The sequence below is a fragment of the Peromyscus eremicus genome, chromosome 1 (genome assembly GCF_949786415.1).
Source record: "Peromyscus eremicus chromosome 1, PerEre_H2_v1, whole genome shotgun sequence".
In the NCBI taxonomy this organism is placed as follows: Eukaryota; Metazoa; Chordata; class Mammalia; order Rodentia; family Cricetidae; genus Peromyscus; species Peromyscus eremicus.
In genome coordinates, this window is record NC_081416.1 from 185,183,251 (window position 1) to 185,209,819 (window position 26,569).

The 26,569-nt window shown below is 36.1% G+C and overlaps 1 pseudogene; it reads right to left on the reverse strand.

Moving 5' to 3' along the window:
- LOC131902649 (vomeronasal type-2 receptor 116-like) overlaps nt 1-25,172 on the reverse strand; it is a 57,355-nt pseudogene extending 32,183 nt beyond the window's left edge.
- Nucleotides 25,173-26,569: the final 1,397 nt, after the last annotated feature.

Consider the following 26,569-nt stretch of genomic DNA (forward strand, 5'->3'; position numbering starts at 1 on the left):
GAGCAAGATGCAGGACAGGCATCATAACTACACAGACAAACCCTGTCTCAAAAAAACCCAATAATAATAAATTCCAGATGTAGTCAAGTTTATACCCATGAGGAGCCTCCTTTGATTATAAAGGATAACTTTGTTGAGTATATTAAGAGGGTTTGGCAGCTATATCTCTACCCACTTGAATTGCATCATTCATACTCTCCCTTTTTAACAGAGTTCATGAAGGAATCTGCTGTTATCTAGAAGGGACCTTTCTAAGAAATGGGTTTCTCTCTCTGCAGCCTTCAGTTTTCTTTCTTTATCTTTATATTTCAAATTTTAAGTAAAATATGTCATGGGGAAGTTTCTATCTGATATGTGCTTAGAATTTAAATGCCTCCTGTCTCTAGATGTCCACATGTCTCCCTATATTGTAGAAAATTCCCATTGTATTTTACTGGATATACTGTAGATGTCTTGGTTAAGTCCTTCTCTTCTGCTCAGTGTTTGTAAATTTGATCCTTTAATCCTATCCCCCTGGTCCCATATATCTTTCACTTGTCCTTATTTTTACCTTTGTCACATTATCAGTTTTCTAATTCTTTTGCCTTTTTTTCAAGTATGCCATATTATCTTCAACTTGAAATATTTTGTTAGTGAGAATTTTTACTAGAATTTTTTTGATTTATTTTCTTTCCTCTACATATTTTAGTTTGAATTTTTTCATCATTTTATACCTTTTCAAATGTGTTAGTCACATGCTCACTCATTTCCTTATTTTATGCAAGGTTTTGTGATCTCATTGCATTCTGCTGGAGGTGATTTGTGTCCTGCTTGATATTCTGGAATACTGTTATAATCATTCTTTGGATTCTTTTTTTAGTATGTCTTTGAACATATTCATATTTAAGCCTATGAGTCTGACATTTGGATTTGTATTGATTTGATTTCTTTATATTTTTGTTCCTCTTTTCTGCATTGAAAATTTAATATCTGTGAGTAGAGCACTGCTTGCATTGTACCTAATCTTCTATATGCCTCCAGTGGATGTTTTTTTGTAATGCTCAAGTGAGCTTGGTTAGAGCACACTTGACATTTCATTGCTGCTCTCTGAATGGATAGAAAGTGCAGTTTCTATACCTTCAGCTCATATGTCCTCTTCCCTGATAGTATCTTTCCTTGTTAATCTGAAAAAAGAATATTTTGTAGATTTTATACTATCTGGTCTCTATGAGATACAACTTTATATCAAACTTGAGGATTTTTTTAAAGTTTACTCCTTTAAATTTCAAGCTACTTTATAGTCAGGAATTTGGAATTGAATACCATGAAACTACCCACATCAGAATTCATACCTATAACATACCTTAGACTTGTAGTAGAATAAATCATTTATAAATTTTAAGAAGTCATTTATTTTTCTTCTACTACCTTCTCCCCACACACATAAGAAAATTAGATACACTCTTGTTTAGATGAACTGTGAAAGAATTAGTGGGATCAAGAAATATTCTTCTAATGAGAAATTTCTTTTACACAGGACATGCTTCATGGCTGGAGAATTGGCTCAGTTATCTATAACAATTCCTGATCAGATAAAAGGCCCAAGTTTGATTTTTAGTACCCACTGTGTGGCCCTGAACTATTTCCAATTCCCAGGGATCCAAATCATTGTTTTGACATTTATATGCACCAGGCATACCAGTGTTGCAGAGGCATACATGCAGACAAGACATCCACAAACATTTAATAAGAAAAAGAAGGAAAAAAGAAAGAACAAAGTTATCATTTATAGGATATTTAAATGGGTTATGAAAATATTATCTTAATGTGTGGTTAGAGATGTTGACCAATTATGAACCTGTTGGTAAAAAGTCTCAAGGCAAATTATATAATAATAATTAATGGTTTGCAAATGTTTACTTTAATCCTCCTTACATTTAGCCTCAGTATTTCAGCATCTATGTCAAATTTTCAGCAGAAAAAAAAGGACAAGCACTGTGTAATAATCAGAATGGCATCAAGAGGATATTGCTCACTTTCCTGGAAATAATATAGTACAGTGGTAACAATCAATTTTCTTTTTATATTAAATACCAGAAACATTTTCTGCAAGGAGAAAAATTCACTGTATGGGTAGCATGCATGTCTGAGACCTTCAAAGAATTAATAAAATGTCACAACAAAAACTGAAAAGAAAAAAAACATAAAGAGGGAGGCTAGAAAGAGCATCCTATTGTGGCAGTCTGTTTCCTTTCACTAGTTACAAGGCAGGAGATATGGACCCACATGACTGTGTTACCACTGTGTATCAGAAATGATTACAGTTAGGTCAGACCCACCTGTCTACTTCCTGTGGCCCACTCTATCACGTCTTCATATAAATGGAGCTGTTGACCATGTGGAAAATATGGACTAAATTCTCCTATTTTCACCTTAAGTCCCAATCCATTTGGGAAATTACAAACCTGGAAAATGTCATACTCTGCCTGTTGATTTTCTCTCTGGTTCATATTCACTTTTTCTCCAACAGGATTAGTGAAGTGAGTCTTCCTCAGAAAGGAGTGCAGCTGAAAGAGAGGCAGCATTCTACAGTGAATGTGCCTGTTCTTGAAGTTAGAAAATATACTGATTTCTTCTTAAAAGCAATGTTATTGAAGGTGCCCAGAGGATAAATGTAATAAAAGTAAGTGGATAAATAAAAGTATCATAACCTTCCTAGAATTTAAATTCTTTCAGAGGAAACCACCAAAAAGAAACACAGACATACATATAGATACCAAACATTGATATGAAAAATGCACACACACAGAGTGAGAGAGAGACAAATGGACAGAGAGAGAGACTCACATCCATAGAGACATGCGTACATCACACAGCTACATACAATATACACATACTTATATATGCGTGCCAGACACAAACATAAAAATACAGTCATAAACAGGCACATGATACCAAATAGACACACAGAATCAGAAACCTTCCAAACACACAGGCTCACACACAAATGCACACTTTCATAGAAAAATACACACAAGGAGACATACACAGATTGAAACACCCATAGAGAGAGACATTCACATACACAAATTTATCCTCACATCCAAAGACAAATTGACAGACAAAGAGACAGACAGATGCAAAGAAACACAGATACACATATGTGCAAGCAATATGCAAAATAGACAAATAGTCGCATGCAGACACATATAATGTAAAACACACACACACAGGAAGTTATGCATAGAAACAAACTCCCATACACAAAGACACTGACATGAGACAAAATTATGCTCAGTTCCACAGACAGATAGATATGCAGATATATGTGCAAGAAACACATATATACACAGCAACACAGATATACACATAGATACAGAAAGACACTGACATAGGACAAAATTATGCTCAGTTCCACAGACAGATAGATATGCAGATATATGTGCAAGAAACACATATATACACAGCAACACAGATATACACATAGATACAGAAACATACTCCTATCCTCAATGAGAACAATCCATTCACACATGTATACAAATGTATGTTCTGAAATGAATTATCGCACTTTTTCCTGTGAAATTACTCTCAAAGTGCCAAAGACATTCCCCAGAGCCTACAGTGGGGCAGAATCTATTGAGAACACTTGTAAAAACCATCTGATACACTGATTACCACATATTTCACAATTGATGAAGTAGGGCTCTTCTTCTCATGGAGAGGATTAATGAGGAAGGACTGTTACGTTTCCAGTGATAGAGCAGGGGCGATGATATTCAGATACTCTGTAAGATAATCCCTGATATTCCTTGATAAACTGTTTTCTACTCTATTGTTTTGCATTAAGATTTATACCAACTTATAGATTACATCCTTACCAGGAAAATATTTCAGAAGTATTTCTATTTTATTAAATATTTATAATATTTATAAAGTAAATCAGGGCATCTGACAGACTGTAAGGCGATGGTATTGATGATACAACATTTCATCCAATAGGAGACACACTACCTTCAAGCAGTTAGCATAGTGTCCTTTCCCATCATCCACTTGTTGAAGAAGCATCTCATGAACAGCATGGGCCACAGCATATACAGCATTATATATGTCATAACTGTCATCAGTAAAAGCCATCTCAAAAGTATGTCCCATTAGCCATTGCAATGAGGCATCGGATGAACAATTCTTCAGTGTCTCACACTTAGAAGCTGAGACCTCACAGTTAAAGTTCATCCATCCCAGCCTTGTGAGGTATTCATCTGAGCATTTCAGAGGGTTCAGTGTCTGGACAAATGTTTTAAAACCAGAAATCTCAGAATGGTGGTGTGCAAAAGCTAGTGTCCCATGGGATGAGTCAAGGGTGAAGTCTTTCTTACTTGTAGTGACATCCCACTGTGAGGTGGTCACCCATATTCTCTGTATACCTAGAGATTCCCACATTCTAAAGCACACAGCTAGAGTGCTGTCTGTGTCACCATAAATGATAACAACATTTGTGGATGATGTCATGACTTGGTTATAATATACTTCAGCTCTTGACATGTATAAATCCATCTTGACTGGGATCATGCTCACAAAGGCAAAGCAGACTATATTTTTTTCCATCTCTCTTCTCAAATGTGATATTAATTGGGTACCCTCATCATTGTCTAAGATGGCCAGTCCTATCCAGTTCCAATTGAAGTGAAGCATCAAAGAAACCATGGCCAGGGGTAGGGCTGTGTCCTTGGGGGCTATCTGATACAGATAGGGAAATTTTTCATGATCATTCAGGATGGTATGGAAAGGTCCATAGGTAAGATGGAGGACCTGGGACACAGTGGGAAGCATGAGGTAGCATGTACTCCTAAGAACTTGTAAACAAACTTTCCACAAAGAGTTCCATAAAATCCTCTTACCTGTTACTTCTTTCCTCATCTCAATTTCAAAAAAGGAAATGAGGTCCCATCAAGTCTCTGAAAAGCACCCTTGAACCACATTGTCTGACATAAGTGTGAGGCTAGTATCCTCCTCACACTCTTCTTAGCATCTGGGAGTGGCACCAACAGAGTCATGATTTCTTGCAAACCCATACCAAAAATGTCTCACCTTTTGAGATCTGTAGGGGTCCAGGCTTGTCCCAACCATCGCAGATGTTTCCCAGATTGGTCCTGTCAGCATCACTATACACGTAGTCTCTTCATTACAATTATAATTAGGGGGAAGATCTTCCTTTTCTTCAGATAAAGCCATGAGACTGTATAATTCTGACACAGTCTTACAACCACTTTCAGAGAATTCAAATACGAATGACATATTTGGCAAAAGATCAGGGTTCCTATTGACTTCATCCAGGGAAAAAGCCAAGGCCAATGGAAAGTGTTTGTTTTCAGTTGGTGTTCTGTAAAAGGGTATGGTGTTTATTACAGACAGAGATTTACACATAATCCTTTGTAGTCAATAGAAGGACCAACCTGAACTGGATGGTATTCCCAACCACCCCTTAATAATACTGAAACAATTGTCCTGTGCTTTGAGGATTGCTGTGGGATATTCTGTACGGCAAAGGTGTTGCTCTGATTGGTCAGTAAATAAAACACTGATTGGCCAGTTGCTAGGCAGGAAGTATAGGTGGGACTAACAGAGAGGAGAAAAGAAAGAACAGGAAGGCAGAAGGAGACACTGCCAGCCGCCATGATGACAAAGAACATGTGAAGATGCCGGTAAGCCACGAGCCACGTGGCAAGGTATAGATTTATAGAAATGGATTAATTTAAGCTGTAAGAACAGTTAGCAAGAAGCCTGCCACGGCCAGTTTGCAAGCAATATAAGTCTCTGTGTTTACTTGGTTGGGTCTGACAGCTGTTGGACTGGCAGGTGACAAAGATTTGTCCTGACTGTGAGCCAGGCAGGAAATCTCTAGCTACAGAGGATGGAATGACATAAGAAGCTGGAAGCTTACAAAAGCTTTTAAATTCATGAGGGTGCATCTCCCATAAATAGCATGAGCCATTGGCATCTTCCACAAGAGTAGTGTCCATTTCTGCTTTGGGAGTGCTTACATAGCAGATAAAGACAAAGACACAGACTTAATCAAACAGCAATCCTGATCGTGTCTTCATTTTGGAATTATCAAGCAATATGAAAAACACATGTAATGTGTGAATCCATGAGACCATGATATTTTCTTATGATAGTCACTAAATTGGCTAAGGCAGTCAAATAATGTCTTATGAACACATAATAGTTTGCACAGCATGTGGCTCTTGTGCTTATAACTTTTTATAATCAGTGGGCAATCTAGTTAACATATACCCTCATATCCACTTTGTCTTGTTCTTTTGTTTTTCTGGTTTATTTAGTACAGATATAAAACTTTTCCTTTAGAGATTTATTTTTAATTTAATCTAACTACCAGAGATGTATTTGGTAAAGATATATGTCACTATTCACCTGTATGTATGGACAGGACTAATGCTTACATAGGCCATAGTGAGGAATGGATTATATGCTTTTGAATAATACTTTGTTCTAGAGCAGACTGGCCTCAAATGTAGATAAAACTTCTCTAGGTCCTGAGTGCAGAGATTAAGGGCATTTACTACCTCCCCAGTATTGTTCACCTATTTTATGTTTACCTAGGCACGCCATATATTCACACTTGTTATATCTGATCAACATAACGTTTTTTCTAGAAAATATCTCATGACTGACTTTCCACTTACACTAACACAGAATCAGCATCCTACTGAAATTTGTATATGCCAGTATTAAATCTTTGTAAAATAGAAGAGTATAAAGTGTAAAATGTATGAAAAATGTTTATGAGGGTATTTTTGTAATACAAAATGAGTTACAAGTCAGTTGTGAGTGAACAATACCAATTTGTGTTTCTGTTATGTGGTAAGAATAATAACTTATGTTTCTTTATAGTCATTTCATATCAACTGACCAATAAATATCAAACATACTCCTTCATTCTGAATGATTCACTCAGAGTTAAATACAATCTCATTTCCACTTCAAAACTGTATCACTGTGTTTTTATGTATAAAAATAGAAATTTACCTGTCATTTTAAAAATAAAAATAATTTTAGTATATTCTTTATTGTAACACACAAAAATGTCATTGAAAATTTCAGTATCACACAACAGGAATTTGAGACTAGAACTTGTGAAGCTTAAACACTAACTCCTGCACACTAAACATTCAGAAACACCAAGTACCTGAGCCGTTAGAGTGGCCCAGTGAACTAAAGTGCTGTGTTTGATAACAGCCATCAACAATCTACAAAATGAAATGTGTATTATGCCCAGTTTGGCAAAATATGCAGATATATTTAGCAAAATTACAAAAGCAAACTTAAGAGGTAATTGAGATGTAAGTGTCAGAAAATAAAAAAATTAGGTACAAAGAGAGAAGACACATGCTTCTTAAATAATGGCAAAGATGTGCAAGTAGGTACCTTCTCTAACCCTGTTCTTGAGTGTTGCCAAGTATCCCATGCCACAGCTGTCACTCAGGCAAGTGACAAGAGAAGTGACAGACTCACTTTTCAAAGAATGCAAACATATCATATACAGTTCACAATTCCTCCTTTACTAAAGAGAGAGTGAAGAACTGGACTTTGAAATTAAAGGCCAGGGGTTGTTCATGTATGTAAGTGAAGCACGGAGGAATAGGAAAACATGATGTTCACAATGAACATGTCTCCTACTTCTGTTCTCGATGAGGCTTCAGAAGACATAGTGTAACCACATTCAGAGCATCAGAAATAGGAACTGTATATCTGTGTGAAAATTCTCTGCAGCTAAATGTGCCACAAATATTAGTTGTCCTAGCATATGTATTAGGCCCTACACACTGATGGAAGGACCATCAGCTGACTCTACTCTATGGCTGTTTACTTGTATCCACTTAGGATGATACTAATTGATATAAAATGGTGATCCATTTGATAAGTCATCACTTGCTCCTGTGCTATGGAAACTTTGAAGAGGAGGGCTATATGTGATAGAACGAGGTAGAGCATTTTTTCTTAACTCAGCTTCCAGCCATGTAAGTTGGAGTTGTAACTGGGAGAAAAACAAGAAACACTCTGGACAAAATAAAATTAGAAAAATAGCATTGAGTCTCTAAAAGAATTTTGAGTTGTTTATTGATGGGCAGGTTGAGAAAATAGGGGAGAAGATTCAAAGCTTTGCTCTGATCCACTTCTTCTAGCCTTCATAAAATATTCATGATAACGTTTCATAGTATATACAAAAGAATATTCAAAACATTGTTGAAATACTCTTTTTCCACTGGCCAAGGCACTGCTGCCAGGGAGAAGACACAACCTGCACCACATCTCCATCCTTCTCTTCTTTCTGCTTTCTTCTCCAGGAGCATCTGTGATGAATGATACCGGACACAAGAAGTGGAATGCTTGTGAGCAAGAAGAGGAAAGTCAAAATGAACATATTTGTCCAGCTGTATGCCTAAGCAGTACCAATTCTGACATGCCATGCAGATAAGCACATCAAATGTGCAGTCAAGTATGCCCATGTGCTTTTCTTTCTGTGGACAAAGAAGAGTCACCTGTGCATTTATGATGCTTTTTGTTTTTGCTGGTGTTTCCTCACTGCTTGAGCAATCTCTGACACTCTGTTCTCTTCATCTAATATCATCAGTCCATGTGATTAAATTTGGTTGATAAATATATATGAGGAGAGTTCACGCAGTTTCATGACATCACTCATCTTTGTGATAATTAATGCCACTGGCAGGAGGCCATCTTGGGAAAATTTGGACCATGACTGCCTCAACAACCCATTAATGTTAATGCTTTAAATGGGTTGTCATGGAATTTAATAGATGATCCACAATGAGACATGCATTATTAATTCAGGAGGACTACTCAAAAAGAATTCGTGGTTATACACTGGGCATTGTATCACAAAGTTCTTGTCAGGGTAAAGCAGCTTCTTATTTGTAGCAATTGAGTTCCACAGAACATGTACAGTGGGGCCTATGCTACAAAAATGACAGGTACAGAATATTTACTAAATCCTGTGTTTCTACTCTCTTGAGAACCAGTAATCAGGCCACATTCAGAAATTTCCTGAGTTCTGCTGTTCCAAAACTATCCAGCTCATCAAAGAATCACAGTTTATTTTTACATTAAATGTTGATTTTTAAATATTCAACAAGATCCAGAGAAAACACCAGACCACTGTTCCTCATTTCATATATTATATAAGACATAGCATTTCTCCTCCTCCCAATCAAACATTATTAATGAAAAGACAAGCTGAATATTTGATTTCTAAAACATGATATTCCTCCATGATCCTCAGTTCTCACAAATGCATACTTTTCAAAAAATCAGTTTCATCTCCTTTATCTTTGATTTCTTACATTGTTTTTGCTCATTTTACAATCCAGTAGTGGCTGCAAAGAAGACTATTTTGAGTATCTGATGAGCAAATAGAAACTGGGATGTGACCTCCTTACACCATTTTCCTAGTCATCTACTTAGTCTGCATTCTAGAACATGTACTGCCCGTGTCAGAGTATTCTGATGAGCATGGAATGATGAGCCTCTTTCAGTGGACATGGACTGCAGGGAAAGTAGGAATATATGGGTCAAGTCTTTGCTGTGTGTGGTGATAGGTCTTATTTAGTACTTGAGATGAGGCAAATAGGACTACTGTCCTCTTTTAGATCTTATTGTACATTTAAATAGAAATATTTAAAATGTACATGACCTCTGGTCCTGGGATGAGCTATCGTCCTAAGATGTGGATATGGAGGAATGTGAAGGGAAGATTCTTTCATATAAAGAGAGAGCAAATTCACCTTTCTTAAAGGGTGCAAATTAAAATTCCAGTGGTCCAGATTCAGGATTGTATCCAATTTTGTTTTTGGTGTAATAATGATTTTTAATTAATATACATCATAAATGCTTTTATTGTGGCCATTAACACATGTGTAGCATGTCGTTTGTTGGTATTTGCCCCTCCGTCACCCACATCTATTGCTCATGTAAATACTGATTTCATTTCTTAGTTAGAACACTTTTTTCACTTTATGATTATGAGTGCTTGTTTAATTTATGAGATGTGTGATATTTTCTTCATACTTACTTCATGTAGTATACCAGTACCAATTTCTTCAGGCCTTTTGTTCTCAAATAATACCTCTCCTACTTTCTTCATGCAATCATGTGTGTATATATGCACACCCAAATAGAGATGCACACTGACACATCTATAATCTGCGAAAAATCTGAATCTCCAGAGTCTGTCTCTTTAGTTAACACAACATCCTTCTCCATCCTCAATTCCTGCTAATGACATAATCTACTTATTTCAAATTGGGGACAACTCCACTATGTATGTATAAATCTTTTGAGACTTTCATCTAAATTTGTGTATGCCTAAGAACATTCTGCACCCAGTAATCATATTTGTTAATTTTCGTCACTGGTTTAATCATTTATGAATTGCATATAAGCTATTTATTTAAAGTTCTCTAAAATCAATGTATATGGTATAGTTTAAAATCACTTGGCCAGATGGTAGTAGCACGCTCCTTTAAACCCAGCACTCTGGAGGCAGAGGCAAGTGGATCTCTGTGAGTTCAAGGCTAGCCTGTTTTATAGCATGAGTTTCAGGACAGATAGGACTGTTACACAAAGAAACCCTCTCTCAAAAAGGCAAGAAAAGAAATCACTGTGTATATATTTAATTGTGCTAATTAATGAAATGAAACATTTCAAATTCTATGAATGAATTGGAAATAGCAATAATGAGTCTTTGTTTATATGAAATAAAAACAAAATTTTATAGGAAGCATTTTCTTTATTTCCTCTTCTGTTAAGGTGGATCAAAGGTTGATTCCGTATCTTCTGTATTGAATAATGCTGAAATAAACATGGGCAGACAAGTGTCTATGTGCTATGCAGATTTATCTACATTCAGAATGTTCCATAGAGGGTGTAGATGGACCTTAAGATATTGCTGCATTTACTGACTGAATTAGATGTATGCACTTACCACAATGAGGACCTTAGTTTTTGCTCATACTAAAAAAAAAAAAAAAAACATGCTCATTAATTTATTTGGTCTTTTTTTTTTTTTTTTTTTTTTTGGTTTTCTGAGAGAACGTTTCTCTGTGTAGCTTTGCACCTTTTCTGGAACTCACTCTGTAGACAAGGCTGGCCTTGAACTCACAGAGATCCACCTGACTCTGCCTCCCAAGTGCTGGGATTAAAGGTGTGCATCACCACTGCCCAGCTAGGCCTTTTTTCAGCTATTCATTCTCACTGTAAAGTGGGATATCTTAACTGTGGTTTTCCATTATTATAGCTAAAACATTCAAATGTACTTTCACACTCACGTTGTCTTATATAATTTGAAAAGGGAAGTAAAAAATACAGGTTTTAAAGAAATCAGCATTACTAATTTTAGCGTTGGCCATGTACTTGTTGTAAATCACATTCATCATATTGAGGCAGGTCTCTTACATCCCTATTCTGTTCTGGACTTTTATGATGAAATGGTGTTGGGTTTTGTCATCTAATGAGATGATCATGTGTTCTTTCCTTTTTTCATTTTGTTTATATGGTTGATACCTTAGTAGGTTTCCACATATTGAACCATCCCTGCATCTCTGGGATGATCATTTTGATGAGATATTGAACTAGGTTTACAGGTATTTAATTGAGTATTTCTGCATGGATGTTCACCAGGAAAATTGGTCTGCCATTCTCTCTTTATTAGGCTCACCTGTGGTTTGGTGATCAGGGTAACTTTATCTCATAATATGAATTAGGTAATATTGATCTCATTTCTGTCTTGTAGAATAATTTTAAAAGAATTTCTGTTAACTCATCTTTGAAAATCTAGTTCAATTTTGCACTAAAACTCTATGACTGTGGGCTTCCTCCTCCCCTTGGGAGACATATAATGACTGCTTCTATTTCAGTAGGATTTATATGTCCATTTAAATTGTATATCTGATATTGAGTTAAGTTTGAAAGGGATTTCTACCAAGAAAATTATCCATTTATTTTAGATTTTCCAGTTTGGTGGAATATATGTTGTAAAAGTATGTTCCTATGATTCTCTAGATTTTCTTGGTGTCTATTGTTTGCACCCCTGTCATTTGTCATTTATTTTTTAATCTGATAATTCTCTGTCTTTCTTTTAGTTAGACTAGACAAGGACTTGTTTATCCTGCTAACTTTTCCTGAAAATCAGCTCTTCAATACATTTATTTTTTTATTTTTTTCACTTTGATGCTATTTTATTGATTTCAAACATAAATATGATTATTTATTTTTTCTCTTCTCCTCCAGGTTATCATTACTTCCTTTTTTGCAAGAGACTTTAGGCATGTTGTAAAGTTGTTAGTGTGAGATCTTTCCAGTATTTTTATGTAGACAATTAGTGCTATGAACTTTCCTCTTAGTACCACTTTTTTCTTGAGTCTCACAATTATGGGTATGCTGTATATTCATTTTCACTGAAGTCTAGGATGTCATATGTTTTATTTGTCCCAATGTACTTTTCATTCACTAGAGAGTTATTCAGTTTCCATGAATTTGTGAGAATTCTGTTGCTGTTTTTTATATCTTGCCTTAATTCATGATGGTCTGATATGATGCAGAAAGTTATTTCAATTTTCATCTATCTGTTGAGACTTGCTTTGTTTCTGAGAATGTAGTTAATTTTGGAGAAAGTACCATGATGCACATAGAAGATATATTCTTTTGTGATTTGGTGCAATGTTCTACAAATATCTCTTAGGCCCATTTCATTTACAACATTAGTTAATGCAGGTATTTCTCCTTTAAGTTTTTGTCTGGATGACCTATCTATTGGTGAGAATGGGTAATCAATTCTCCCACTATCAATGTGTGTGTTCAATATATGATTTAAGCAGTATTGGTGTTCCTCTGATGAACTTTGGAGACCTTGTCTTGGGGGCATAGATGTAGAAAATTGAAATATCATTTCTGTTGATTTTTCCTTTGATGAGTATGCAGTGGCCTTCCTAACACTTTTGACTAGTTTTGGTTTGAAGTCTTTTTTTGTCAAATATTAAAATGTCTACACAACCTTGTTTCTTAGGTGCATTTACTTGAAATAACTTAATCCATCAATTTATCCAGAGGTAATGACTATCCGTGATGTTGTGGTGTATTTCTTGCATGCAGTAAAAGGATGAATTCTGGTTTTCCATCCATTCTGTCAGGGTGTGTCTTTTTATTAGTGAATTGAGACCCTTGATAGTGAGAGATATCAATGACCAATGGTTGTTGATTCCTGATATTTTGTTGGTGCTGTGTGTGTGTGTGTGTGTGTGTGTGTGTGTGTGTGTGTTCCTTATTTTATTTCTGGTCTGAGATTATTTATACTTTTTGTTTTCATGAAAGTAATTAAATCATTTGGTTGGCGGTTTTATTCTAGAAACTTCTTTATGCCTGTATTTGTAGAAACATATTATTTTTATTTTGAATTATCATGGAATATCTTATGTTCTCCATCTATAGCAATTGAATCCTTTGCTGGATATAGTAGCCTGACTGCCCTCTCTGGTCTCTTAGAGTCTACAGCACATCAGTCTTGGCCTTTCTGACTTTTAGAGTCTCCCTTTGCAAATCAGTACTGTCTGTATATGTTATTTGGTATTTTTTTGTTTGTTTGTTTTGAGACAGGGTTTCCCTGTGTAGCTTTGCGCCTTTCCTGGAACTCACTTGGTAGACCAGGTTCACCTCGAACTCACAGAGATCCTCCTGGCTCTGCCTCCCGAGTGCTGGGATTAAAGGCGTGCGCCACCACCGCCCGGCTTTATTTTATATTTTCCCCTTTTGCTTTTAATATGCTTTCTTGTTTTGTATGTTTGTTTTTTTTATTATTATGTGCTTAGGGAAGTTTCTCTTCTGGTTCTAATGTTGGTTTTCTATATGCTTCTTGTACTTGAGAGGCATCTCTCATTGTAGGTTAAAAATTTCTTCTGATTTTGTTGGAAATATTTTTCTGGGCCTTTACTCTGCTTTTTTGCATTTAATTATTTTTTTATAGTGTCCCAAACTTACTCAATGTTTTATTTGGCAGTTTTTTTCAGATATAATATTTTCTTTGACCAATGTTTCCATTTCTTCTACCATATCTTCAATGCCTAAGATTCTATTTTTCATCTCTTCTTTTTTTGTAGAATCTTGCATCAGTAGTTCCTATTCAAATTCCTAAGTTTTTTATTTCCACAATTTCCTCAATGTGTGTTTTCTTTATTATTTCTCTTTTCATTTTCATGTTGTTAACAGTTATATTATTTTCCTTCACTGCTGTATTTGTATATTCTTGATTTGTATATGGGGTTTCTTCACTTCCTCCAATTTCTCTTTGTGTTTTCCTGGGTTTCTTTGTCATGTTTATTCATTTTCTCTTCATAGATCTGTATCAACTTTATATAGTTTGTTTTAAGGTACTTTTCATGGGCTTCATCTATCTTGAAATATTTAGAACCTATTGTGGTAGCATAACTGGGCTCTAGTTGGAGATTTATCTCGCTTGCCTTTATAGATTGTTTTTATGCTTGCTTCTGGGCATCTTGGTCTAGAAGGTTTATAGATATGGGTGCCAATTTCTAGATTTTATCTTTTTAGGTGAGTGTTTTGTTCCTTGGTTTCTCTTTCCACTCTAGATTTTTGGGAAGAAAGATGTCAGTGTGCTAGTTGTTTTTCTGACATGCTCAGTCTGTTATGTTCACATGGAATGACTGCTTGTGTTGGAGGCCAGAATACTGGGATAATTTGGGGGAAAGAAATTTGGATGAAAAAAGTCTTTGTGATCTCTTGGGTAGAGGGCCCAAGAGGAAACTAGAGACAAAAACAAGTTTTCAACAATGTTGCAAGAACCAGACCTGGGTGATTGGATGTCAGGAGCAGTATGAGAGTTGTGGGTCTGCTTTCAACCCACTTGTTGCCCTAGGAGAAGCAGCCCTTGGTTATCTGGGGATGCCACATGATGTTGGGGACTGATAAAATGTAACAAGTTGGGGTTTGGAGCTTATAAGTGAAAGATCTTTGGGGTCCCTAGTTAATAAGGGCAGCAGACCAGGGAGCAGGCTTCCACAGGTGTTCTGTTGCTTGGGCTGAGTCTGGGCAATTGGATATAAGGAAACTGTGAGGAAAAAAAATGGTTTATGGGTATCCTTGCTGGTATTCCTAAAGGTGTGGACCCTGCTGTATTTGGGTGCTGTGATACAGCAGTGTGTGGTGAAAACAATGTTAGAAGGGGACTGTCTGTGGGATTCAAAGGGAATGGAAAGAGTCGGGTTATGAAGGCTGCCAAAGGAGATCTGTTGCAAAGCTTATGACCAGAATTGGGTTGGATCTGGAAGAAAGAAGAGAAGTCTGTAGGTAGTCTATTTTGATTTCTGGCAGCCATGGCCTATTGGTTAATGGAGAATTTTTCTAACCTTCTTTCTATACTTTGGATATTAGCTTCTGTCAGTTGTGGAGTTGATAAAACATTTTCTTTTTTGTAATCTACTTTTTTGTCAGAATAACGGTGTTGTTTACCTCAGAGAAGCTTTTAAGATTCCTAAGGTCCAATTCATGAATTGTTGATCTTAGTGCCCTCCATATAATCATTCTGTGCAAAAAGTCATCTCTTGTGCCAGTGATTTCAAGGCTATACCCCACTTCTTCCTCTGTAAGGTTTAGTGTAGCTGGATTTATTTAGAGGTTTTCATCCATTTGTACTAGACTTTGTAAAGCTTATTAAAGATGGATCTATCTGCCTTCTTCTACATATAGACATTGAGCTTGATCAGCACTATTTGTTCGTAGATGTTAAATTTTGTTCCTGTTTGTATTCTGACTCTGTAGCTGAAGTTTTCCTGTGTCCTTCCTGGTCTGCAGCCACTCAGACCCAAGTAAACACATAGTGGTATATATTAATTAAAACTCCTCAGCTATTATCTCAGCCCTCCACTGACTAGCTTTTTTTTTTTTTTTTTTTTTTTTTTTTTGGTTTTTCGAGACAGGGTTTCTCTGTGTAGCTTTGCGCCTTTTCCTGGAACTCACTTGGTAGCCCAGGCTGGCCTTGAACTCACAGAGATCCGCCTGGCTCTGCCTCCCGAGTGCTGGGATTAAAGGCGTGCGCCACCACCGCCCGGCTCCACTGACTAGCTTTAACACTTAAACTCAGCCCATTTCTGTTCATCTATATGTGGCTACATTTTCCACGGCTTTACCTATGTGCCATTACATGCTGCTCCCTGGACTGTGGGCTTGTCTTCTGACTCAGCTTTTCTCTTCCCAGAATTCTCATCTTTTCCTCACCCCACCTATACTTCCTGCCTGGCTACTGGTTAATCAGCATTTTATTTATCAACCAATCAGAGCAACACATAATTCACAGCATAGAGAACAACATTCCACAGCACTTCCCCTTTACTGTCTAATCAAAAATGAAGGTTTTAACTTTAATATAGTAAAATCACATATAACAAAACAATTATCGAGCAAGAATTACAGTTATAATATCTAGTTTATTTGTATTTGGCAAAATTAAAGAAAATATTCTATTTATCCTATATTTGTGAGTCTAAGGTTTCATATCTAACTTACCTTTTATCATAAACAGGGAAAATTATAATTATAACTATCATGTTTTCAACTACATCAAAGAACTCAGAAGGATATAATATTACCTAAGTAAACAGGAAAAGCATTGTAAGCAACTTCCAAAAATCTAGAATGACAGAGACACCCAGATGCCTGGACAGTCATCCAAAGTTCCTGTGCAACTTCAGGGCATCCTTCTTTGACCCATAGCCTAGAGACTCTCAGTCACTTCTCTCTGTGTCCTGTAGAATTTCTGGCAGTTTCTTTTGTGAAGCAGGAACCTGAAGGACCATCTTGCCTTGCAAAGTTTAGTGATGACCTTTCCATGGATCTTGCATGTCCAGTTATTCATTTCCTCAAGCAGTCCAGGCAAGAGCAATTTCTTGCCCAAATGGCTATTTTTGCCAAGAAGAAGATAAACTTCATATGGAATGTCTTCAATGCCCATCTTCTTCTTTGAGATAAATCCATATTGTCAGGAGCAGACTTGTTTCATTGTCCAGAAAGTCTAAGTTTTTAAAACTTTTAAATGCCATATTCTGTAGGCCTTTGAAATGTTTCGATATTACCCACATAATTGAATTATATCCATGTATACCTAGAAAACTTAACATGACTATAAATTTGGCTATCATAGAAGACTAATTATTAATCTGTATTTCTTAATTATCTATTACAATTATAAATGAGCTGTGCAAACCTAATAATTTAAACAAGAATAGAAATATATGTACAGTATAACAAAATTAACTTTAAATTTGTATCAATAAAGTAAAATCTATAGCAAGTTAAAACAAGTTGCTCTCTAAAAGTAAGTTTAATAACCTACCCTTTCATCCTATCACATCTATATCAAGTCCCTCTTTTTACTTTTAAAAAAAGATATTGACTATGACCAATAACAATATGTAACCAATCTCTAGCAAAGACAAATATCCATGATCTGTTTTGGGTGAATGTGGGCATAGTGATCGAGGCTACTTCCTGCTGTTTGAGGGCACTGTATTCTTATGGTGATGCTGACAAAATTAAGAATTACAGTCAAGTACTGACTGGAATAGTCTGTGACATTGTATTCTCTGAGCCAGTTGTCTTGAAGCTGATCTGGATGTTGGAACATCTGGAGACCTTTCAGGGGGTCTTCCTTGACCAAACCATATTAGGCTGGAAGCAATCCATAGGTACTCATCTTCTGTGAAAACTAAAACAGAACTTCTTTTCCAAAGCAACATATCCTTAAACACAAATTTTGAAATAAAGGCACCTTTGAAATATACATATTGATTTAACTGAGCAGCATTTATAATCAAATGTCTTTCTGCAGTTAAAAATCCCAAAGACAATACACTTCACATTCTCTGTGTAATTAATATCCATCTTTACATGCCTTATTTTTTTATACTAGCTTTACTATCTCTTTAAAGACTTTAATTTTTAAAACTATTTCTTTGTATAACTGTCTATATTCATTTTCTTTTCTTTTCCAAGCCTGTGTACATTTTTACATACATTTTAAACAGTTTGGAGTTCTAGTTCATCTGAATCTGTCTTATTGTGAATCTATAATCTTTCTCTAACCAGGAAAGATTTTAAATTGTTAAACTGCATGGCTAGTACAGAAAGCATCAGCCTTGGTTACTGACTCCACCCACCTCAGCTTCCAAATATGCCATGGATGCCATGTTCTCTGCTGACTCTGTGAAGCAGTGGGTCCATGTCTCCATCCAGAATCATGTAGCCCAGAAAACTCTTCTTTTTTTGTACTAGCAAAAGCTAAATCACCATGCAGCATACTGCTTGGATTGGAGATGCTTCTGTGTACCACAACGGGAATCTGCCATACTGTTTCAACCCTCAAGTATTGTGTGTTTAGAAGCTCTTTTTAAACTCTTTTAGGCCTTGTGGAAATTTGAGGGTCCCATGTTGGTATGACAAATGCAATTGGATGATTTCTCCAGTCTTGTTAGGTTTCCTGTAGTCCTGTGGCCCACTGATAAAATAGTCACTCAGAAACTTATATTAACTAAAATTGTTTGGCCATTAGCTCAGACTTACTACTAACTAGCTTTTACACTTAAACTCAGCCCATTTCTGTTCATCTATATATCACCATTCTTTCCATGGCTTTACCTCTGTGCCATTACATGCTGCTCCCTGGAAGACAGGATGGCGTCTCCTGACTCAGCCTTCTTCTTCCCAGAATTCTCCTCTTTTCCTCACCCTGCCTATACTTCCTGCCTGGCTACTGGTCAATTAGCATTTTATTTATTAACCAATCACAGCAACACATATTCCCAGCATAGAGAACAACATTCCACAGCATGACTTCATTATTTATTTTTCAAGACTGTTTTAGCTATCATGATATTTCTATATTTTCAATTATACTTAGAATTTTCCTTTTTAGATCTGGAAATAATTGTGTCCAAATTTTGATGGGGATTAAGTTAAATCTGTAGATTATTTCTGTAAACTGTCAGTGTTTACTATGTTAATCCTTACGATTCATGAGTATGTGAGATCTTTTGACCTTTTGATACCTTCTTCAATTTCTTATTTCAATTACTTGAAATTTTTGTTATAGAAGTCTTTCACTTTCTTAGGGTTACCCTAGGAAATTTTATACCTTTGGCTATTGTAATAGTTAGTGTTTCCCTGGTTTCTTTCTTAACCCATTTGACATTTGTATATACAAAAACTACTGATTGTTGTGAGTTGATTGTATCTCCTTCTTCTTTGCTGAAAGTGTTTAGCAGATGTAGGAGATTCCCAGTGGAATTTTTAGGGTCATTTCTGTATTATTTCATATCATCAGCAAATGTTTGTTTTTAGATTCTTCATTTAGAATTTCTATCCCCTAATCTCATTCAGTTTTCCAGTAATACTAGGTAAGACATCAAATGCTACATTGAAAAAGTATGTAGGGAGTGGGCAACTTTGTCCTCTTTCTGATTTTAGTGGGATTAATTTGAGTTTCTTTCCATTTAAATTGTTATGGGCTATAGGCCTGCTGTAAACTACCATCATTAATTAGATGTATATCCCATGTAACCCTAATTTTTCCAGGACTTTTTTCATGAAGGTATGTTGAAAGCTTGTCAAGTGTCCTTTTTGTAGCTGAGGCAATGATGCTTTGTTTTTATTTAGCAAGAACAGTAAAATTACTGAAGGAGATCATGATGTTACAACCACACACACACACACACACACACACACACACACACACACACACACTGCTACATACAGACATACTGGTATCCATACAGAGATATATAAATAATATAGGCATATACTCATTTCTACACACTCAGGTACATGCCCAGACAAACAGATAAACATACTGGCACATATAGACAGAGAGACATAAACATTCAAACAGACACTCAGAAAATTAAACACACAAAATACATCCACAGGCCAACACAAACATGCATAATCGCCGAAATACACAGAGTGAGAGATATGCAAATATAAACAACTACACAGAGAGACATTGACACAGACAAATTTATGCCAACTTCCAAAGACATACCCACAGACACACACATGCACAGCAACACAGACATATGTATGTACAAGCACATACACAGAAACATGCAAAACACACATGTAGACCCATGCACTAATTCACACAGGAAGATACACACAAAAACAAACACTCATACATAAAGACATTGCCATAAGCCAAATTTATGATCACTTCTACAAACAGACAGACAGATTTGCAGCTAGGCAGAAGCACACACATATATAAAGGAACACAGATACACAGAAACACACAAATATACAGCCATGCACAGTGACAATATCCATTCACATACACAAATATGCATGTATGTACCAAAAAGGATCTTAGCAAATTTCTTGTATGATTACTCTCAGAGTTATAAGTGAGGTCCCTAGAGCATAGAGCGGGAGCAGAAACAGCCAAGGACACATGTGAAAACCATCTCCTACACTGATTAGAACTTAGTTGGGAATTAGTAAATGAAAGCTCATTTTCTCAACATGGAGAGCATTAATGACTTAGGACTGATATGTTTTCAGTATTAGGATGGGGTGAGGATATCAGCTGCTTTGTAACATAATCACTGATTTTCATTGATAAATTGTTTCTTCCATTTAATTGCCACTGCATTAGAGACTTAGAGTAATGGCTAGAATTATTTCCTCAGCAAGAAAAAAATGTTTAGAAATATATTTCATTAATATTTCTTCATACATTACATTTGAGCATCTAAGAGACTCTTAATCACTCTGATACTGATGACACCAAATATCATCCAATACAATAAATACTACCTTTAAGCACTTACATAGGTTTTTTTTTTCCTATTATCCATTAGCTGAATATCTTCTTGTTGAAAAAGCATCTCATACAAGGCTTAGGCCACAGCATACACAGCATTGTATACATCATAACCGACATCAATAAAGGCCAAATCAAAGCCGGGCATTGGTGGCGCACGCCTTTAATCCTAGCATTGGGAGGCAGGGCCAGGTGGATCTCTGTGAGTTTGAGGCCAGCCTAGACTACAGAGTGAGTTCCAGGATAGGCTCTAAAGCTACACAGAGAAACCCTGTCTCTAAAAACCAAAAAAAAAAAAAAATCAAAAGTCTGCACCATTAGCCATTGTAATGAGGCATTGGATGAGCAGGTCTTCAGTGCATTAGACTTGCATGCTTAGACTTCACAGTTAAATTTTATCCACCTAGCCTTGCCAGGTATTCAGGTATTCATCTGAGTATTTGAGATGAACCAGTATCTAGACAAAAAAAAATTAAAATCAGAAATCTCAGCATGGTGGTGTTTCATGAAAATTTGCTAAGCCTCTGTGTGTTTATTTGTGACCAAGCAGCTGCAGGACACAGGAAAACTTCTGTCTACCATAGTGTGGGAGAGCCAGAGACCCAATGGATGAATTAAATATGACGTCTATCTTATGTATAGTATCATCCCACTGTGAGTTGGGGACCCATATTCTCTGTATACCTGGAGATTGCCACATTCTAAAGTTCACCCCTTGAGTACTGTCCATGTCACCAAAAACGATAAGTACATTTGTGGATAATGTCATGATTTGGTTATAATACATTCAGCTCTTGGCATGTATAAATGCAGGTTGCCTGGGATGATGCTCATGAAGGTGAAGCAGACTGTATTTTTCCATCTCTGTTCTCAAATATGAGAGAAATTGAGTAGCCTGATCATTGTCTGAGATGGCCAGCCCAACCCAATTACAGTTGAAGTAAAGCATAAATCATGGCCAGGGCTACAGATGTATTTTGGGAGCCATCTGATACAGATAGAAAAACTGATAATTATCATTTGAGATAAGATGGAAAGGTCCACAGTAAGCTGAAGGACCTAGGACATAGGAAGCAGCATGAAGTATCACGCACTGCTAAGAAATTATAAGCAGTGTTCTAGAAAATCCTGTCATTACTTCTTCCCTTATCGCTGCTTCACACAAGGAAATGTAGAATTCCCATCAAGTCTGAATAGTACTCTTGAACTACACAGTTTACCATAAGTGTGATGCCAGTCTCTTCCTCACACATCTTAGCACCAATGGAGACAAGATTTCTTGCAGAATCACAGCCCCAAAAGAAAAACTTATGTGCTGAGATTTGTAGATGTCCAGGAATGTTCCAATTATTGCAGATGCTGCCCAGTAAGTTCCTGTAAGCACCACTGTACACCTGCTTTCTTTATTACAGACACAATTAGGGGGAGTTTCATGATTTTGTTCAGAAAAAAATGAGACTGTGTAATCGTGACACAGTATTATACTTTCTGCTAGTAATACAAAAACTAGAGTCATATTTGGTAAAAGATCATGGTTCTTGTTGATTTCATCAATGGAAATAGCCAAGGCCAGGCTAAACTGGTAGGTTACAGTTGATGTTCTGTAAATAGAACAGTGTTTATTGTAGTCAAAAATCTACAGATGATCATTTGTAGTCAGAATGAGGATTATCTAATATTCCCAACCATCTACTATGATTGAAACAAATCTCCTGTGTTGTGAAGTTGGAATGACATAAGAAGCTGGAAGCTTACAAAAGCCTTAAAAGTTCATGAGAATGCATCTCCCATGAACAAGATAAGCCTTTGCATTTTCCACAGAGGGGGCTGTCTGTCTTTGGTTTTTGAGTGCTTGCTCAGAAGGTAAATACCAGGGCACAGCCTTGACCGAACAGTAAACCTGATCATGAATTCATTTTGAAATTATTGAACAATATGAAAAATACATGTAAAGCATGAGCAAAGTTTCGGGTAATTTTAAGGAAACAAACTGAATTGGATAAGGCATTCAAAGCATGACTGGTAAGTGCTCAGTAGTGTTTCTGAGGCAACATTTGGCTCCTGTACTCATAATTAATTGTAATTAGTGGACAATACAGTTAACATATTCCCTCATGTCCATCTTCATCTTGTTTCTTTCTTTCTGGTTTATCTATTGCAGGCACAAGATGTTTTTTCAAAAGATTTATTTTTTAATAAATTTAAATGCTAGAGTATATTTGGTAAATTCATGTATCTGTGTGTATGGACATGAGAAATACTCCTTGAAGCCATAAAAGTGCCATGGATTCCATAGTTTTGAATGACACATGGCTCTAAAATGGACTGGCCTCAAATTCACAGAAATACACCTACTCTTTTCCTGAATGCAGAGATTAAGTGCATATACCTAGCATTGTTCACATATTTTATGTTTACAGAAGTATGTTCAATGTAAATATACTTGGTATATCTGTCCAACATAAATTTTCTTATAGAGAGCACACTTTATATACATTTCCAGTTACAAATACACAAAACTAGCATTGTATTGAGAACTAGGGACATCTAGAAATTGCAGTAAGATATATTTGTAAAATGAAAGATTATAAAGTGTATTATGTGTGGGAAATATTTATGAATTTTGAAAATAAAGATTGTCAACAAGCTAGTAGGAACAGAACAATAGCATTTTGTGTTTATATTTATGGGAAAAATAATAACTACCATGTCTTCTTACTCATTTTGTATCATCTGGAAAATAAAAATCAAACAAACAAATATACTTTTTCATTCTGAATGATTCTCTCAGCGTTAAATACAATCTCTATCCCCTATATAAACTGTACCACTATAGTAACTTTGTGTATAAATATATTTATGTGTACATTTGTTGAACAAAAATATCTTATAATATTTTTTGTTAACACATGAAAAATGTCATTGAAATTTTCAGCAACAGTTAACAGGAATTTGAGATTATATCTTATGAATCTGAAACACTAACTCCTGCACACTAAACATTAATAAACATCAATGACATGAGCTGTTAGAGTTGCCTACTGGACTAAAGAGCTATGTTTGAAAACAACTATCAGAAATAGATGAAATAAAATGTGTATTGTGCCCAAATTGGTAAAATATGTAGCTATAATTAGTAAAATTACAGAAAGAAAAACATAAGAGGTTAGTGAGATATAAATGTCAGGGCATAAATGACTTAGACATAAAGGGAAGAGACACATTCCTCTCAAATAATGGCAAAGATGAACTGGTACATAGCTGTTCCCAAATGTTGCCAAGTATCACATGCTACAGCTCTTTTTCAAGGAAGTGACAAGGAAAGTAAGCAGTCGCCATGTTAGTGACAGCTTTACATTTCAAAGAATGCAAATATATCTTATATAGTCCACATATCCCTTCTTTACCTATAGAGAACGTGAAGAACTAGACTATGAATTTAAAGGTCAGTAGTTACACATGTATATAAGTGAACTATGGAGAAACAGGAACACATATGAAGTTCACAGTGGCCAGGTCTCCTACTTCATTCTTGATGCAACTTTAGAAGGCACAATGTGACCACATGCAGAGCATCTGAGAGAGTAACTATATATACATGTAAAAATTCTCTGGAGCTAGGGTTGCTGCAAATATTAGTTGCTCTAGCACATGCATTAGGAGCGACATAGTGATCAAAGGGTCATCACAGACTCTACTTGACAGTCATTTAGCTACACTCATTTAGAATGATAGTCATTGAATAGTGTGGGGTTTCCTTCAGTAAGACACCATCAGCTACTGTGCTGTGGAAATTGTCAAGAGGAGGGCTATATGTGGTGGAACAAGATAGAGAGTCCTTTCTTTACTCAGCTTCCAGCCTTTTCAGTAGTGGATAACTGGGAGAAAAACAGAACACTCTCTGGACAAATTTAAAGTAGAAAAAGAGCATTGTGTCTCTAACAGAACTTGAGGTCATTTCTTAGTTTTCAGATTGGGTAACAGGCCAAATACTCAAAAGCATTGCTCTGACTCTCATCTTCCTACCCACAATGAAATATGCATGATGACATTTACATGGAAAATATAAACAAACTTACTGTATATTAAGAATGTGGTTGAAATAATCTTTCTCCACAGGCCACTGCATTCTTAAAAGGATGAAGATACAACCTGTCAACAAGTCTCCATGCTTGTCTTTACTCTGCTTCATTCTCCAAAAACATCTGGAATGAATGAAACTGGACACAGGAAGTGGAATGTTCAGGAGCAAGAAAAGAAAAATCAAAGTGAACATCTTTGTCCAACTTGAAGGCTGGTCAGTGTGTATTGTGAAGTGCTATTAAGATTAGCACATTATATAGGCAGACATATTCCCACCTGTTTTTTCCTCTGTAGCCAAAGGACTGGCTACTTGTGATTCACAATTTCTTTTTTTCCAGATAGATCCTCCCCCTTATAGGATTCTTGGACAGTCCCTTCCCTGGGGCTCCACATCTGATGCTCATGTAATTAAATTTGGTTGGTAAATATATATGAGGAGAGTTCAGCTAGTTTCATGACATCACTCATAGTTGTGAAAATTAAGGCTCTTTGGAGGATGCCATTTTGGGAAAACTTGATCCCTGGACTTTTTTAACAATCTGTGTATTTTAATGCCTTCAGAAATGATGTCAGTAGATTTTGGCAGATGTTTCACATTGAGACATGTTGTATTGATTCAGGAAGGACTCACAAAGTCAGCATTCCTGGTTATACAATGGGAATTTTATTATGAAGTCCCTTTAGGGAAAAGCAGCTCCATTTTTAGAGCAATCGAGTTCCACACATCATGCAGATTGTGACCGATGCTACAGTAACAGTTACAGAATATCTAACCAAATCCTGTGCTTCCACTGTGTTGAGAACAAATAATCAGACAAAATACCCAAATTTCCTGAACCCTGCTGTTCTATACCTATCCAGCTCATCACAGATGTACTGTTGCACTTACATTACAATTTTTTTAATATTCAAAAGGATCCATGGAGATCTTCTGTCCTACACATCAATTACTAAATAAGATCTCTCACTGATCCTCCAAACAAATCATTATTACAGAGAAGATAAAGTAAATATTTGATTCCTAAAACATCATTTCTATCCCCAAGCCTCAGTTTTAATAGTTCAATTCCTTGTCTTGACCCATTTCTTTTGCTTTATCTTTGATTTCCTACATTGTTTTTGCCCACTTTACAGTCCAGAAGTGGCTGTGAAGAAGTCTGTTTTGAGTATCTTAGAAACAAATACAAAATGGGAAGTGACCGTGTGTTAATGTGAAAGTTGTTCTTATAACATTTTCCTAGACCTCTGTTTCTGTTTGCATTCTAGAACCTGCAGTGTCAGAGTGTTCTGATGAGTGTGGGCTGATGAACCTCCTTCAGTGGATATGAACTACAGAGAAAGTAGAACAAAGTTGGGCACGTCATTGCTGTGGTTGAAAATGTGTCCTATTTAGTATCTGAGATGAGGCACATAGGGCTAATGTTCTTATGTGCATCTGATTGTCCATTAATAATAAATATTTAAATAGTGCATGACCTCTGGTTTTGTGATTAACTAACCTGGGGGCATAAGATGTGTGAATAGAGCAATGAGACAAGAAGAGTCTTTCATAGGAAGACAGAAAATTTACCTTTTATGGAATGTGAAAAT